Below are 16,871 nucleotides of genomic sequence, written 5' to 3' on the forward strand. Positions count from 1 at the left end.
AGAAGGCGATGGTTGTATACTGATTATTATATGAACAGAAAGAAGAAAACACTTCCCAGAAACCATTAATAAAATGAGTCATGGCAGATAACAAAAACGCTGTTGGTTCCAAGTACGAAGGAGCAAAACATTGGCAGAATAACCTGAAAAGTACAAAGCCCAAGCGTCAAATTATGTATCGTTCACAAACACTTGAAATAACCAACATGCAAACTGAACGGTTTCTTTCTAGGAAATGGTGTCGTACAATCCTTATCTGGCTGCTAATGGAAGTTACCTGGATGGAGTAAAACTCCTTTTGCGATTAGGTGCGCTACTCTTCAGTCCTCAAGGAGTACTTCATTTAAACTGTGATAAGCCCGAATGACAAGGTTATACAAGGAGGCAATTTAGAATAGAATAGAATAACAGAGTTGGGAGGGACCTTGGAGGTCTTCTAGTCCAACCCTCTGCTTAGGCAGGAAACCCTACACCACTTCAGACAAATGTTTATTCAACATCTTCTTAAAAATTTCCAGTATTGGAGAATTCACAACTTCTGGAGGCAAGTTGTTCCACTGGTTAATTGTTCTAACTGTCAGGAAATTTCTCCTTAGTTCTAGGTTGCTTCTCTCCTTGATTAGTTTCCACCCATTGCTTCTTGTCCTGCCCTCAGGTGCTTTGGAGAATAGCTTGACTCCCTCGTTTTGTGGCAACCCCTGAGATATTGGCACACTGCTCTCATGTCACCCCTAATTTTAAACGGTGAGAGCCGTGCCGTTTGGTGTATTTGAAATGTGACCCTCAAGATGCCGGTCTGAGCTTCATTGCCACCTTGGTAAATGGAAGCTAGATTTTAATCCACGCAAGGGTTATACCGTGACATGTGCAGGAAATATAAAGAATCATTGATTCTGAATTTATTTTGACATCGTTGGTCAAAATAAATTCAGCATGCTTGTTGATGCAAGAAGTCACAATGATGAGAAAACTTACATCTCCTGAAGATGGTTTGAAGCTGAGTTACTCAAAACTGAATACTCCATAAGGCTACTTGTTTTTCTTTTTACTTACCGGTATTCATTTGTTGGATTTTTGGTAATCCTGCCTTTATTATTTTATATGTAAATCAAAGAATCCAAGAGAGGAATATGGGAGGCAAACTAAGAAAAGAACAATTAAAGCTTTAAAGCAGGCAAGAGACAATGGATAGAAAGGGGATATTTTTAAATATAATAGTGGCATAATTAAAAGTTAGAATAGGGATGCAAACTAGAGAGGGAGATTAATGGAATACACATTTTTATATAATAAGGTGAAGTAATAAAAAGAGGGGAAATCAGAATTTGAATGATGGTATTATCCAGTATGCTTGAATAATATGGTGATTGGCATAAAAATAACATTGAAATATTGAAATAATTAAATAATGGAAGATTATAACTTAACATAAATATGTGTAATATTATTATAACCATATAAGCTTGCTAAATGTAATAAATATGATTAATAATATTTTATTTGTAGTAAAAGGAATGACACTCAGAATATGGTGATTGGCATAAAAATAGCATATTGAAAAATTAAATAATGAAAGAGTATAACAACATCAATATGAGTACTATTACCAGAATTATATAAACCTGTCAAACGTAGTAAATATGATGAATATTATTTTTATTTGTACTAAAATGTAAGACACTCCGGTGCCACATTGTTCACGCATTGATATGTTTGTAAAAAAATAAAAAACTTGGGGGAGGGAGGGAAAAAAAATAAAATAAATCAAGGCAAAACATACATAATTCTCCTTCCCTCCTCCTATTTCCCCACAACACCAACCTTATTGAGCTGAGAGAAAGTGAAAAGGACAAGCTTACCCAGCTAGCTTTCCATGTCTTAGCTGGCTCTAGAACTCACTGTCTCCTAGTGATTGGCTCAAAGTCACCCACCTGGCTTTTGTGCCTAAGGCAGGATTAGAACTCTCCATCAGAAATTAAAAAATTCTAGATTAAAATACAAAAATGGCTAAAAGAAATTACACACTATAAAATAGAATTTAAACCTGAACTTCAAGGTGTTGGTTATCACCTTTAAAGCGCTCCATGGCATAGGACCTAGTTATCTTCGAGACCGCCTGCTGCTACCGACGGCCTCCCACCGACCTGTGCGCTCCCACAGAGAGGGCCTCCTCGGGGTGCCATCAGCCAAACAATGTAAGCTGGTGACCCCCAGGGGGAGGGACTTCTCTGTGGGGGCACCTACCCTCTGGAACCAGCTGCCCCCAGAGATAAGGAGAATCCAAGACCTCGGTGCCTTCCGCCGTGCCCTTAAAACCTTCTTTTTCCAGCAAGCCGGGCTGGCCTAACACTTTTTAAAATGTTTTTAATTGTTTGTTATTGTTTTTAATCATGGGGCCAAATTTATATATATCTTTTTAATTGTATTTTAATGTTTGTAGTTTATGCTTTTACTTGGCTGTTCACCGCCCTGAGTCCTCAGGGAGAAGGGTGGTATACAAATTTAAAAATAAATAAATAAATAAATAAACAGTTTCTTCTGGGGATTATTAAAGAAAATTATCCTAAAAGGATAAAATATTTAATTATTCATATAATTACAGCAGCTAGAATCGTACTTGCGCAAGCTTGGAAAATGTCCACTATTCCAACAGACTGTGCAATAATCCGGAAAATTTTCAAATGTGCAGAAATGGACAAACTTATTTTAGAATTAAACAATAAGGAAGACTCGGAATATTACTTAACTTGGGATAATTGATATCAATGGATAGAAATGAAAAATAAGGAATGTATAGAACAAAATAAGATATAAAATGTGATTAAATATGTCGATTAAGTAGGAACGTGGGAATAGATGAAGAAAGTTAAGAATTAAGTACTGTCAGAAAGATGTTGAATTGTATAATTATTACGGATGTATTTTTGTTATAGAGGTATTTTAACTTGTATTTTTGGATTTTAAGTGTTAAAGGTTTTTCAAAAAAAAAAAAAAAAGAACTCTCCATCTCTTGGTGATTGGCCCAAAGTCACCCAGCTGGTTTTCATGTCTAAGGCAGGTCTAGAACTCACAATCTCCTGTTGCTTGGCCCAAAATTCTCCTGCCGACTTTCATGCCTAGGCGAAACTAGAACTCACAGTCCGCTGGTTTGTAGACCAGTTCTTACACCAAACAGGATTTTGAATTGGTTGGTAATTGGTTTGATTTATATGCCGCCCTTCTCCGGAGACTCAGGGCGGCTTACAGTGCGTTAAGCAATAGCCTTCATACTTTTGTATATTTATACAAAGTTAGCTTATTGCCCCCACAAACTGGGTCCTCAGTTTACCTACCTTGGAAAGGATGGAACGCTGAGTCAACCTTGAGCCTGGTGAGATTCGAATTTACAGTAATTGCAGACAGTTGGTGTTAATCATAATGCTTTTAGTCTGCTGAGCCACCAGGCTTAACATGTTTTTATACTTATAGAGAGCTGCTTCATATATATTTTATATCCAGTTATGCCAAGGTCTTCCTGTACCTGTTGCGTTCCCTTTTTATAGCATTATGTGTGTGTTCAAAGATAATCCGGTTTGTTTGCTTACATGTTTTCAATCTCCTGCCAGAGAAGGAAATTGCAATCGAAACTCTTTGCAACCTGTCAATAAGATACTTCTGGAAAGGAATCCAGGTGAAATATTTTGCAGATGAGTAACGGAGGAACAGGAAAGATTGCAGGCTCTGAGCTGTGTGTGCCGTGCAACGTATCCTGAGCGAGACAAGGGAGCTTCAGCCAAGCCTATGCAAAAGAGTGCAAGCTATAATGTAGAGAAAAGTCAAGTCCTACACTTAGGCACTGGAAGGGACGTGGTGGCTCAGTGGCTAAGACACTGAGCTTGTCAATTGAAAGGTCAGCAATTCAGCGGTTCAAAGCCCTAGTGCCACGTAACGGACTGAGCTCCCGTTACTTGTCCCAGCTTCTGCCAACCTAGCAGTTCGAAAGCACGTAAAAATTGCAAGTAGAAAAATAGGGACCACCTTTGGTGGGAAGGTAACAGCGTTCCGTGCGCCTTTGACATTTAGTCGTGCCGGCCACGTGACCATGGAGATGTCTTCGGACAACGCTGGCTCTTCGGCTTTGAAACAGAGATGAGCACCGCCCCCTAGAGTCAGGAACGACTAACACATATGTGCAAGAAGAACCTTTACCTTTACCTTTACATTTAGGCAAGAAAAACCCAAAGTACACATACAGACTGGGGGAAACCAGGCTTAATAGCAGTAACTGTGAGAAGGAATCTTGGAGTCTTAGTGGACAACCAGCTAAATATGAGCCAGCAATGTGCAGCGGCAGCCAAAAAAGCCAATGCAATCCTAAATTGCATTAACAGAGGGATACAATCAAGATCATGTGAGGGACTAATACCACTCTATAAAGCCTTAGTAAGGCTACATCTAGAATGCTGCATCCAGTTTTGGTCACCACACTAAAAAAAGAAGATGTTGAGACTCTAGAAAAAGTGCAGAGAAGAGCAACCAGGAGGATGAGGGGACTGGAGACTAAAACATGAAGAACAGTTACAGGAACTGGGCATGGCTGGTCTAGTGAAGAGAAGGACCAGGGGAGACAGGATAGCAGTCTTCCAATATTTGAGGGGCTGCCACAGAGAGGAGGAAGGGGGTCAAGCTATTCTCCAAAGCACCTGAAGGCCAGACAAGGAACAATGGATGGAAACTGACCAAGAAGAGATTCAACCTTGAACTTCTTGACAGTCAGAACAATCAACCCATGGAACAGAAGTTGCCTTCGGAAGTTGTGTGAGCTTCATCACTGGAGGCTTTCAAGAAGAGACTGGACTGTCATCTGTCAGAAATGGTGTAGGGCCTCCTGCTTGGGTGGGGGGGTTGGACTAGATTACCTCCAAGGTCCCTTCCAACTCTGTTAATCTGTAATCTGTATGAACCAGATCTGAACATTTTCATGAACCACACAGCACGGTTCTGAAACTGGAACTTAGATTTCCAGCATCCATGCTGGCTGAATGTTGGGGCAACATCATTGGAGGGCATCAGGCCTTATAGGGCTGGTAGTTATAATAATTGCACATCTCTACAAAAGATGAACATCAAAACAAAAGTATTTTAGGATGAAGGTTAAGTCACCTCTGATTCAAGATCTGCACGCTTGCATGGAAAAATGGGGATATTTTGCCAAGGGGAAATCTGCATCTTAGGTGTGAACCCAGTTAAAAAAAAGCTTTACAGGTAATCCTCGATTTACGACCACAATTGAGCCTAAAATGTATGTTGTTAAGTGAAACATTTGTGAAGTGAGTTTTGCCCCATTTTACGACCTTTCTTGTCATCATCATTAAGCGAATCATGGCAGTTGTTGAGCTAGTAACCCGATTGTTCAGGGAATCTGGCTCCCCCATGGACTTTGCTTGTCGGAAAGTCACAAAAGGGGAACACATGATCCCCAGGACACAGCAAAGGTTTTAAGCGTGAACTAATGGCCTAGTACAGTGATGGCTTACCTTTTTGCTGTTTTGTGCCAAAAGCGGGGAGAGTGGGGGGATGCGTGTGCGTGCCCACACCCATAATTCAATAACCCCCCCACACACGCTCCCCCCACTTTTGGCACGCGACGGCAAAAAGGTTACTGGTAGGCCCGTTTTTCGCCCTCTCCTGTTGTGGAATGATGGGACCAAACAATATTCCTTGGTCAGCCAGAGACAATTTTATTGCGCAGTTTCAGAACCAGATTTGTATCTGCAATTCTGAACAAAGGAAGAGCTCTGATACAGATACAACTGCTTTTATACATATCCAAGACAAAGGACTTTGCTGGCACAGCAGTTTTCCATATATGGTTAACATACATCCGTTACATGATAATTGACACTTTTTAATTAATAAATTCCTGCCTTAATTTATAGTACATGAGGTAATTTTAGCTAAACATCCTCCTCTTCTGTAATCACTGATGCATAGATCCATGGCTGGCCTTGGATTAATAAGTAACTTTTTGTTTCAGATGGATGTCTCTGCATCCTTGACAGATATCTTCCTCAGAAGATATATATTATATATGGTCCTTGCATCTTTGACAGATAGGCCCCTCAAAAGATATGTTGCCAGGAATGGAATTTAACTGACTTAGTGTAATTTCTAAAGAAGCACTTTTCTTTCTTATAATAATGTGAATAAAGAGGGTCCTCCAGTGTTCATATAGCTGACCTTATACCATTCATATTATTCACATTATTATATTATTCACATTATTCACTTTACCCCAGGCTCCAGAGGCTTTCTTTGAGCCTGGGGAGGGTGAAAACGGCCCTCCTCACCCTCCCAGAGGCCCTTCGGAGGCCGGAAACGGCCCGTTTCCCAACTTCCGGTGGGCCCAGAAGGCCCAAAAATCAGCTGACCAGCTTGCACATGCTTGCTGGAGCTGAGCTAGGGCAGTGCTCGTGTGCCTACAGAAATGGCTCCGTGTGCCACTTGTGGCACGTGTGCCATAGGTTCGCCATCACGGGCCTGGCATCTGAATTTTGATCGCATGATCGTGGAGATGCTGCAAAAGTTGTAACACTGAAAAATGGTCATAAATCACTTTTTTCGGTGCCATGATAACTTTGAATGGTCACTAAATGAACCTCTAATCCCCCGGAGGCCCTCTGGAGGCCAGAAACAGCCCATTTGCCAACTTCCGGTCCCACTGGAAGTTGGCAAATGGGCTGTTTCTGGCCTCCGAGGAGCCTCCGGTGGGGTGGGGAAGGCTGTTTTCTCCCTCCCCAGACTCCTAGAGAGGCTCTGGAGGCTGGGGACACCAAAAAACGGGCCTCCCCCCCCCCGAGGCCCTCCAGAGGCAGGAAACAGCCTGTTTCATTACTTCTGGTGGGCTCAGGAGGCCCGAAAATCAGCTGAGCTCACGTGCCCACTGATATGGCTACGCGTGCCACGGTCCTATACCATTTCAGACAAGTGACTGATGTTACCACTTCCATTGTTTGGAGTAAGTAACTTTCTGCTTTTAGCGACCAACAGCAGAAACTAAAATTCTCAGATGCCAATCAAAAGCACCCAATAAGAACATCCTTCTGTCTTTGTCTCAATTTCTACGGAGAGAAACTGCATGTGAATTTTGTGGTGGCCCAAATCGAATTCAAATTCAAACCTTTATTGTCAGTGCACAAGATATGTGTTCTGTCCCCGTCTCACACACGCACACAAACAGATAGCCAGGGGTTAAATAAAACTGGCAGACAACAAATTCTTTCGATAAGAGGATTGGCAGCAACCCAGTAGCTGCTTGCCAAGAACTTTACCCATAAAGGGAGGGGTTGTTCCTCCGACAGATAAAGCCAAACAAGATACACACAGTTCAAGAATTGTCAAGTCCAGTCCGTATTAAATCCAAGGCAGATATCGTTGTTGCAAAGATATGTGACTCGCTAGTAGTTAGTTTTGTCCGTCATAGAGTCTGAATGGCCACCTCACCCCCTTATATCCCCTGTGGGGTGTGGTCCAGTGACTCAGCTTAATCTCTGGCACGCCTCCTTTTCTGCTGCGTATGCTTGTCTCTCCGACGCTGGCGTGGATCCAGCCAAGACTTATCTCCATCACTGTCCGACTGTGAGGAGATACCTGGCTCCTGGCCAATCTCTTCTCCCTCGGGAGACACCTGAGGTATTGCCAGAGAGGAGGGTCCTGGAGAGGGAGGCCTGGCCAACTCCTCTCTTTCATGTTCGGAGCCTTTTCCCTCCGATAAGTCGGCCTTGGGGGTCAGAGTCACAACAATATGTACATACTGTATGAGATTGGTTGAGCTCCCTCAGTGCCCTACAACACAATACAACTCACAGTGAAGACAGAAAATCCCTAACCCAATAAATCATAATAACAAAACACCCAGTCTTATTGCACCAGTGTGAACATGTTACACATTGCGCCGGCCTTGCAAGTCCATCATACTACGTAGTTACAATGTTATTTCTCATTCAGGAGTCTGACAGAAAGCTCGTCAGCTCGTCAACGAAACCAGGCTGTCATCAGGGCTCGATTCAGAACACAACCTGGGCTTTTGGCACACACGGTCATAACAAGGTCTCGTATTTCCGCTCGAGTGGAACGCGACTGCCTACCTAGACAAAACCGGACGAACCTGGTCTGAAGAAAAGGCAGAAAGTCAGAGAGGTCATTATTTATTTTCCAGCAAGCAAAGTTCAGGTTTCATGTTTCAGAGGGGCCAGATCCACCTCCAGAGGGTTGAGAAATTCTACTAAGTTGTGAATCAATATTCAAGATTGGCAGGGACTTGGATCCAGCGCCGTTCACTCATTCATCCGCGTACACACACACACACACATAAAGTCCAAGATTAGTCCAACATAAGAGTCCAACATACATTGCAGGATTTGGGACTTACAATGTTTAAGGGCACTCTGTCCTGATAAATTGGTAAAAATGATCACACCGGTGGGTATGCGAATGGCATTTTCACACTTTGTTTCTGGTCTATCCCAGGTAGTCCTTCCCTTACAACCACTCATTTAGTGACCGTTCGAATTACATGACACACACACCCCCTCCAGATGCTGCAACCATCACAAATACAGAACATGCTGGTGGGCCAGTCCTTGAATTTTGATCACATACAGTAATTGTGAGGATGCTGCAGCCATCATAAGTGCCAGAACTAGACATAAGTCACTTTTTTTCAATGCTCTTGAAATTTTGAATCCTCGCTAAATGAATGGTTGTAAGTTGAGGACTGCCTGTGGCATTGCACAGATTTGGCAATAAAACATCTTCTTGACTGGAATGTGGTTGGTAGAAATTCCTTATTCGTCTATACTAGCATTCCTCTTTTGACCCCAGAAAGTCAGGAGAGCGAAAAGACGATGTCACAGTTCATTGTGCTAAGACCAGCCTGATGATCGATCTTCCTTCCTTCCTTCCTTCCTTCCTTCCTTCCTTCCTTCCTTCCTTCCTTCCTTCCTTCCTTCTTTCTTTCTTTCTTTCTTTCTTTCTTTCTTTCTCTTTTTTTTCTGTTTGTTTGTTTCTTCTTTCTTTCTTTCTTTCTTTCTTTTTCTCTTTTTCTCTCCTTCCTTCCTTCCTCTTTCTTTCTTTCTTTCTCTTTCTTTTTTCTTCCTTCCTTCCTTCCTTCTTTCTTTCTGTCTCTTTTTGTTTCTTTGTTTCTTCTTTGTTTCTTTTCTCTTTCTTCCTTCTTCCTTTTTCTCTTTTTCTCTCCTTCCTTCCTTCCTTCCTTCCTTCCTTCCTTTCTCTTTCTTTTTTCTTCCTTCCTTCCTTCTTCCTTTCTCTTTTTCTTCTTTCTTTCTTTTTTCTTTTTCTTTTTCTCTTTCTTTTTCTTCCTTCTTCCTTTTTCTCTTTTTCTTTCTTTTTTCCTTCCTTCCTTCTTCCTTCCTTCTTCCTTCTTTCTTCTTTTTTTCTTTTTTTCTCTTTTTCTTTCTTTCTTTTTCTTCTTTCTTTCTTTCAGCTGATCATCGGAACAAACTGGTTCACTCCCAGCTGATCGTCGGAGATACTGATTCACCCGAACCGGTCTGAACCAGTAGAATCCCACCCCTGCCTCCCCCTCTGTCGGCCCCAGCTGCATCTCCTCCTCCTCCTCCTCAGACCTGAGCTCCGACAGGACCATGATAATAAATATATATACAAATTAAGCAGATCTTTCCCAGAAACTAGAAACATGAATTGCATTCTGTTGCACTGCCATGAGGCCCTCAAATGTACACTGATTGAGACACAAAAGGCAGGTATACATATGTGTGCATGATGTCTGCATATCACCACACTCGCACAAAGCAGAAGCCACCGGATAGCTCCATTTGGTCACAGTGTCTCTGGATTTTGTTGTATCCGTGCACAGTCTACAGGTAGTCCTCGAATTATAGCAGTTCGTTTAGTGATGGGAGGGCGGGAAAGGCTGCCTGGAAAAAAATCAGATAACAGAAGACGTAGCCCACAGCTGCATAACAGGAAGAGTCTCAGGAAGGAACTAATTTCTCAAACTGTAAAAGAGACCGGCAGGAGATTCGTACTATCAGACTTGCAAGATTTGGTTAATAAATTATAATTAATAAACAAAGCGTAATTCATAATTCATGGGAGCCAGTTGGGTGTAGGAGTTAAGGTACCAGGCTAGAAAGCAGAAGACCGTGAGTTCTAGTTCTACCTTAGGCATGAAAACCACATGGGGGATTTGGGCCAATCACCAGGAGAAAGTGAGTTCTAGTTCCACCTTAAGCATGAAAGCTGGCTGGCTGATTTTGGGCCAATCACTAGAAGACTGTGAATTTTAGTCCATTCTTAGGCATGAAAGCTGGTTGGGTGACTTTGGGCCAATCGCCAGGAGACAGTGAGTTCTAATTCCACCTTAGGCATGAAAGCCTATTGGGTGACTTTGGACCAATCATTAGGAGATGGTGAGTTCTAGTTCTGCCTTAAGCATGAAAGCCAGTTGGGTGACTTTGGGCCAATCATCAGGAGACGGTGAGTTCTAGTTCTGCCTTAAGCATGAAAGATTCGGTTAATAAATTATAATTAATAAACAAAGCGTAATTCATAATTCATGGGAGCCAGTTGGGTGTAGGAGTTAAGGTACCAGGCTAGAAAGCAGAAGACCGTGAGTTCTAGTTCTACCTTAGGCATGAAAGCCACATGGGGGATTTGGGCCAATCATCAGGAGACGGTGAGTTCTAGTTCTGCCTGAAGCATGAAGGCCTATTGGGTGACTTTGGACCAATCATTAGGAGACGGTGAGTTCTAGTTCTGCCTTAAGCATGAAAGCCTATTGGGTGACTTTGGACCAATCATTAGGAGATGGTGAGTTCTAGTTCTGTCTTAAGCATGAAAGCCTATTGGGTGACTTTGGACCAATCATTAGGAGACGGTGAGTTCTAGTTCTGCCTTAAGCATGAAAGCCAGTTGGGTGACTTTGTGCCAATCATCAGGAGACGGTGAGTTCTAGTTCCACCTTAGGCATGAAAGCTGGTTGGCTGACTTTGGGCCAGTCCCTCTCTCTCAGCCCAACTCACCTCACAGGGTTGTTGTGGGGACATTAGGAGGAGGATGGTGCGTTGCAGAAGTTCACCACCTTGAGATATTTGTAAGAAGAATAAAGGCAAGATGCAAATGAATTTAAAAAAATAAATAAACGTAAAATCATCAGCTCATCTGGTTGTATTTCCTGTCTGGTCTACCTGACACTTCCTGCCCCTAACCACAACTTCCTTAAGAGTGGTAAGTACAAATTGCACTCATTGAAGCGGAGTTTATAAAGGCTCCGATGTTGCAAAAGGAAAATGAGTGGTGAATGTGGCTACTTCACATCTGCGTTGGTTTCCTTATATGCGACATCCCGTCGCTATAACAAGCGATGGTGTGAGTAACAAGTGAGACGATCAGCATAATTGGGCAGTTTATTCCTGGCGATGAGTGTGGTGACATCACGGTGGTAGATTTTCTAATGATTAGAATTGGATTATGGGGGAAGAGTTCATTTTAAACGGGCTGGGAATAGTCCAGTGGTGAAATCTAAAATTTGTTACTACCGGTTCTGTGGGTGTGGCTTGGTGGGGGGGGGGTGTAATGTGACTGGGTGGGTGTGGCCAACTTTTTTTTTTTTTTTACTTTTTAAAGCATTTTTTCTACAACCTCTTCGGCAAAGGGGTTGTAAAAAAATGCTTTCAAAAGGCTCTGACGATCCCAGCTGAGTTGCCTGATCGTCAGAGGCTTTTTTTCTTTTAAATGCCTCTGAGGATCAGGCAACTCAGCTTGGATCATCAGAGGCTTTTAAAAGAAAAAAAAGGTCTTTTTCTTTTAAAAGCCTTTGATGATCCCAGCTGAGCCGCGCGATCATCAGAGCTTTTTTTTTTTTACTTTTAAAAGCATTTTTTGGCCGAAGAGGTTGTAGAAAAAATGCTTTTAAAAGCCTCTGACGATCAGGCAACTCAGCTGGGATCGCCAGAGGCTTTTAAAGGCTTCTTTTTTCCTACAACCTCTTCGGCTGAAGAGGTTATAGAAAAAATGCTTTTAAAAGCCTCTGACGATCCCAGCTGAGCCGCGCGATCATCAGAGGCTTTTTTTTTTAACTTTTAAAAGCATTTTTTGGCCGAAGAGGTTGTAGAAAAAATGCTTTTAAAAGTAAAAAAAAAAAGCCTCTGATGATTGTGCAGCTCAGCTGGGCATGTGGGGGGGGGGGCAGAGATTTTTGCTACCGGTTCTCCGAACCACCTGCCTCCATCGCTACCGGATTGTGCGATCCGGTCCAAACCGGGAGCATTTCACCCCTGGAATAGGCGCATGTCATCCGAAGTGACCAGACTGGGGAAAATGAGTTCAGATAGATGGTACAGGCAGTTCCTCGACTTACAACATTTCATTTAGTGACCGTTCAAAGTTACAACGGCGCTGAAAAAAGGGACTTACGACCGTTTTTCACAGTTACAACCTTGCAGTATCCCCGTGACGGTGTGATCAAAATTCAGAGGCTTGGTCACTGGTTCAGACTTATGACCGTTGCCATGTTCCCAATCCCCCTTTGTGATCTTCTGATGAGCAAAGTCAATGGGGAAGCCAGATTTACTTAACATCCGTGTTACTAATTTATCAGCTTCATAGATTCACTTAACAACTGTGGCAAGAAAGGTCGTAAAATGGGATGAAAATCACTTAGCAAATGTCTCATTTAGCAACAGAAATGTTGAACTCAATTGTGGTCATAAGTTGAGGACTACCTGCATTGGCATCTTGCAACAGTTCACTTAGTGACTATTCAAAGTTACAATGTCACTGTAAAAAAGTGATTTAAGGCTGATTTTCAAACGGCTGTGGCAGTATCTCCCTGGTCACATGATCAAAATTTGGATGCTTGGCACAACTGACTCGTACTTATGACGGTCGCAATATCCCGGGGTCATGTGATCATGTTTTGTGACCTTCTGATCAGCATAGTCAATGGGAAAGCCAGATTCACTTAACAGCCGTGTTACTAACTTAGCAACTGCAACGATTCACTTAACAACTGTGGCAAGAACGGTCGTAAAATGGAGCAAAATTCTCTGCCTTTAGCCATCGGCATTGGAAACTCTTGATATTCACCTTAAACTGGTGTTTCCTTAGCCGTTTTGAGACGGGTGGACTTCAACTCCCAGAATTCCTCAGCCATCATGGGGGAGAGGTTTTTGAAAACAATGCATCTTAAAGTTGGGAGTTGCAGTCTATCTCGGTCCGTGATGGTGAATCTATGGCATGCGTGCCACAGGTGGCACGTGGAGCCATATTGGTGGGCATGTGAGCTCAGCTCCGGCGGGCATGCATGCGCCAGCCAGCTGATTGTTGGGCCTCCTGGGCCCACCAGAAGTAGGGAAAGAGGCTGTTTCCAGCCTGTGGAGGGCCTCCAGACAAGTAGGGAAGGCCGTCTTCGCCCTCCCCAGGCTCCTAGAGAGGCTCTGGAGCCTGGGAAGAACAGACCTACCAGGCCCACCGTGCCAGAAGCAGGGGGAGCATGGGGGAGCATGTGCGCATGCGTGGGGGACAGGGTGCATATAAGTATGGGTGTGGGCGCGCGTGCAACCCACCCATACCCACGTGCTCCCCCGCTTTTGGCACGCGATGGCAAAAAGGTTAGCCAGCACTGATTTAGATCAGGGGTCCCCAAACATGGCGGCTTTAAGATTTGTGGACTTCAACTCCCAGAATTCTCTAGCCAGAAGTCCACAAGTCTTAAAGCTGCCAAGTTTGAAGACCTCTGATGACCTAGACATCTTAAAGTGGCCAAAGTTGAGAATTACTGCTTTAAAACACATCTGGAAGGGCACCCATCTGTTCGTATTCACACTTCTCTAGGAGGACACTAGAGGGAGCCAGTGTTCTGCAGATGGACGGTGGACAGGCATACAGCACAGAATAATAGGGAGACCTTAGAGGTCTTCTAGTCCAGTGGTCACCAACTGGTGGTCCGTGGACCATTGGTGGTCCTTGAGAAAATTTTGGTGGTCCGCAGAAAAATTATTTGCATTTTTTTATATTGCACTAAATCAGGGATCCTCAAACTATGGCCCCTCGGCTGGAGACATGCAATGAACGTTTGTGCTGCCACAGAGAGTCTCTCCCTTCGGGGTCTTTTTGTGTGGGTCAGAGGGGGGCAGAAATTCCAACTTGGGATCTGCTTCAGCCTCCTGGTGTGGGGCTTTGGGCAAAGGCTGGAGGGAAGTGCCGCTGGTGGCAAAGAGCCGGAGGGCCTTGTTCCAGTGGGACTGCATCATGGCCTGGAACTGGCTGACCATCTCAGCCCACCGAGCGTCCAGCGCCTGCACCTGGCCTTACACTCCCGCAGGTCTTCCCTCTGCTTGGAAAGCCTATGGTCCTAGTCCTTGGTGAGATGCTTCTACTGAGCCTCCTTCTCGGCCAGATCCAATCTGAACTGAGCTGTTTTGCCAACTCTTTCTCGTGGTGGCTGCTTAGATCCAACAACTGCTTTGTCAGGTTTCGAGGTCGTCTCAAATAAATTGCATTTCAAACAAAGTCTTTGAAGGAAAACTCCTATTTATTAAGCACGACATTCTAAAATCTGACTCCATCAAAGCCAACACTGACTTCCAGACCCAAAACCCTCCCTTTCCGTTCCCCACTCCCCTGCACTCATTGGCCATCTTCCAAGTCACTCTACCCCTAATCTACTGCTCCAGCTCAAAGGAATTTCCCCCCTCCCATCCCATCTCCTAGGGGATATTATCTCCAGGGAAAATAAGTAGGTGAAAAGTCAAACGTCCCTTTCTAGACGCCTCCACTTCTCCTTCTTATGTCAGCACTAGAATAAATGCAGCTTGAAGTGCTGACATGCTTCCTGTTGGGTCCTTAAGGAGCCTGGGCGGGCAGGTAATGAGTGACTGGGAGGGGAGGGGCGAGTAGAGGCCAGAGAGGCACCCCTTGACATGAGTGTCATTGAGTTGGCCACACCCATCCAGTCACATGACCACCTAGCCACACCCACCCAGCCAGTCATTAGGCAGATCATATTAGTGGTCCGCGGGGTTTAAAAGTATGAATTTAATGGTTCCTGAGGTCCGAAAGGTTGGGGACCACTGTTCTAGTCCAACTCCCTGCTCTTGCAGGAGACCAGGATGTCCTCCATTATTCAGATGGGAAATCTGAAAGCCCATGATGGGTCCTGGGAGACCAGAAAGAACGGTTGCAGGAGCTGGGTATGTTATTGCTTAACGCCTTGTAAGCCGCCCTGAGTCTCCGGAGAAGGGCGGCATATAAATCAAAAATAAAATAAAAATAAAAAAATAAATGTCATGTCCCAAAGGGGCTTTTTCAAGAGACAATTGGACTTTCTGGTTTTTCTTTTGAAAACGTTTCCCGAAGCATCGCTTGCCATTGCCAAGCTTGGCTGAACCTGTTGGACGCTGTACAGTTCTCAATTTATGACTACAGTTGAGTCCCAAATTCCCATTGCTAATCAAGACATACGTTAAGTGAGTTTTGCCCCATTTTACGACCCTTTGGGCCACCGTTGTTAAGTGAATCACGGCAGTTGTTAAGTTAGTAACACGGCTGTGAAGCAAATCTGGCTTCCCCGTTGATTTTGCTTGTCAGGCGGTCGCAAAAGGGGATCACGTAATTTCCGGGACACTGCAACCATCATAAATATGAGCCAGTGGCCAAGGAGACTGAATTCGGATGACGTGATCATGGGGATGCTGCGATGGATTTGTGTAAAAATAGTCATGAATCACTTTTTTCTTCCTGCTGTTGCAATTTTGGATGGTCACTAATCAAATGGATGTAAGTGGAGGATTACCTGTAGTCAGCAGCATCTGCTAAACCAGTGTTTCTCAATCTTGGAAACTTGAAGATGGGTGGACTTCAACTCCCAGAATCCCCCAGCCAGCGCTGCTGGCTGGGGGATTCTGGGAGTTAAAGTCCACCCATCTTCAAGCTACCAAGATTGAGAAACATTGTGCTAAACAGCCTCAGTTTCTCCGCCACATCCGAAGTTCCGGATGGAAAAAATGCAGGACAAAACAAGGGATGTTGACAGAAGATCCTTGCAAAGCAGAGAGAAGTTTTATCCCTGGGAATCGGGAACGGCACATATGTTAGGTGAATTATTAATAAATAAGTTTGGATCACCACCATCTGCGATGGCTAATTGGAGCCTCCAGCAAAACAGCAGCAACGAGCCTGTACAGATAATTTTTAAAAAGATAAGGGGAAATCACCTATAATCAGTGGTGGTTCCTCCCGGTTTGGCTGAGCCGGTAGCGGTGACGATATGACGTCACCGAACCGGTTCTGCCCCCCCCATTATTCTTACATTTTATTTGGCTCCACCCCCAATCTATTGCTGCCTCCTGAGTCGCAGTTGATAGGCTAGAAGGAAAAAAACTGTTTAAACTCTTGCCGCGGGGCTTCAAAGGGCCGCCCTACAGCTGATCAATGGTAAAAGGCAGTGTGGTGGTAGACCAGTGCCTCCAAAAACAAATGAGTAGACCGGTGCCTCCAAAAACGAATGAGTAGACCGGTGCCTTCAAAAACAAATGGGTAGACCAGTACCTCTGCTAAATCCTAAAGAATTGTCACATGACCATCAAGCCACACCCACAAAATAAGCCACGCCCACAGAACCGGTAGTAAAAAATTTTAGAACCCAGCCCTCCTATAATAGCAATAGCGCTTAGACTTTTATACTGCTTCACAGTGCTTTACAGCCCTCTCAAAGCGATTTAGCAGTGTCCCCAACAATAATTAACTTCCTTATAAATATATAAACAGAGGCATAGAATCAAGATCACGTGAAGTCTTAGTATCGCTTTATAAAACCCTAGTAAGTCCACAGAATACCGCAACCAATTTTG

This window comes from Pituophis catenifer, unplaced genomic scaffold, assembly GCF_029215685.1.
Source record: "Pituophis catenifer annectens isolate HBS135680 unplaced genomic scaffold, rPitCat1.0.hap2 SCAF_3, whole genome shotgun sequence".
NCBI lineage: Eukaryota > Metazoa > Chordata > Lepidosauria > Squamata > Colubridae > Pituophis > Pituophis catenifer.